This window comes from Mirounga leonina, unplaced genomic scaffold (assembly GCF_011800145.1).
Source record: "Mirounga leonina isolate KUSES-001 unplaced genomic scaffold, KU_Mleo_1.0 Mir_129, whole genome shotgun sequence".
Lineage (NCBI taxonomy): Eukaryota > Metazoa > Chordata > Mammalia > Carnivora > Phocidae > Mirounga > Mirounga leonina.
The window spans coordinates 55,837,407-55,838,420 of NW_023270323.1; the positions used below are offsets into that span (position 1 = coordinate 55,837,407).

General features: G+C 46.4%; 1 non-coding gene across 1 annotated transcript; it reads right to left on the bottom strand.

Annotated features, from left to right (window-relative positions):
- Nucleotides 1–214: 214 nt before the first annotated feature.
- Nucleotides 215–345, bottom strand: LOC118010956. Its single transcript, XR_004679371.1, has one exon. It is a non-coding gene; the product is annotated as a small nucleolar RNA SNORA63 (small nucleolar RNA).
- Between the last annotated feature and the right edge of the window lie 669 nt (nucleotides 346–1,014).

A 1,014-nucleotide genomic window follows, 5' to 3' on the forward strand; every position in this document is an offset into this window, starting at 1 on the left:
AAGATTTTATTTATTTATTTGACAGAGAGAGACACAGCGAGAGAGGGAACACAAGCAGGGGGAGGGGGAGAGGGAGAAGTAGACTCCCCGCTGAGCAGGGAGCCCGATGTAGGGCTCGATCCCAGGACCCTGGGATCATGACCTGAGCCGAAGGCAGACGCCTAATGACTGAGTCACCCAGGCGCCCCTCAAGTCAGTGTTTTACTTGGTAAACACGTCTGAGACCATGCATCCCTGGCTGCTAAGCACCATGGCGGACAGGGCTAGAAAGGTAACAGCTTTATTTTGAGCAGGGGGCAAAGACAAGGCAGCACTTTATAGCTACATTGTAACTAGATCCTGCATCACTAAGGAAACTTTTATGTACTTCCTGTATATGTTTTTGTGTTTTTTTTTAGATTTTTTAAATTTATTTTTGAGAGAGAGAGAGAGAGTGTACAAGCAGGGGAAGAAGCAGGCAGAGGGAGAGGGAGAAGCAGTTTCCCCACTGAGCAGGGAGCCCGATGTGGGGGCTCGATCCCAGGACTCTGGGATCACGACCCGAGCCGAAGGCAGACACTTAACCGACTGAGCCACCCAGGTGCCCCCCTGTATATGTTTCTGATGGAGAGCAGTGCTGAAAACTGGGAGTGGAGGTACAGAATTTGGCTTTGTTCAGGCTTGTAGTAGGCTCAGACTTCACAGTCCTAAAAGCTCAGCAGTGTACACTTGAGGCTATGGGAAGCCAACTGCTAATTAAATAAAGTCCTACCCCTTGTTGACGATTTTGAGGCGTATATAGTTGAAAGACCAAGCTGTGAGCTTCTCCTGTATGTGCAGCAGCTTCTTAGGTACACATGAAAATCATGAACCTCATTGCTCTTTGTTTTTTCCCTGTGAGGTTCTGTTACATTAAGTGGGAGGTGATGTCAGAATCGGGGGGCAAAAGTCTGAGTGTCAAAAAAACACGTTTTTTGTTTCTTATACTTTTTACTAGAGGTCTTTAGAAATATAGAGGTAAAAAATATATATGAT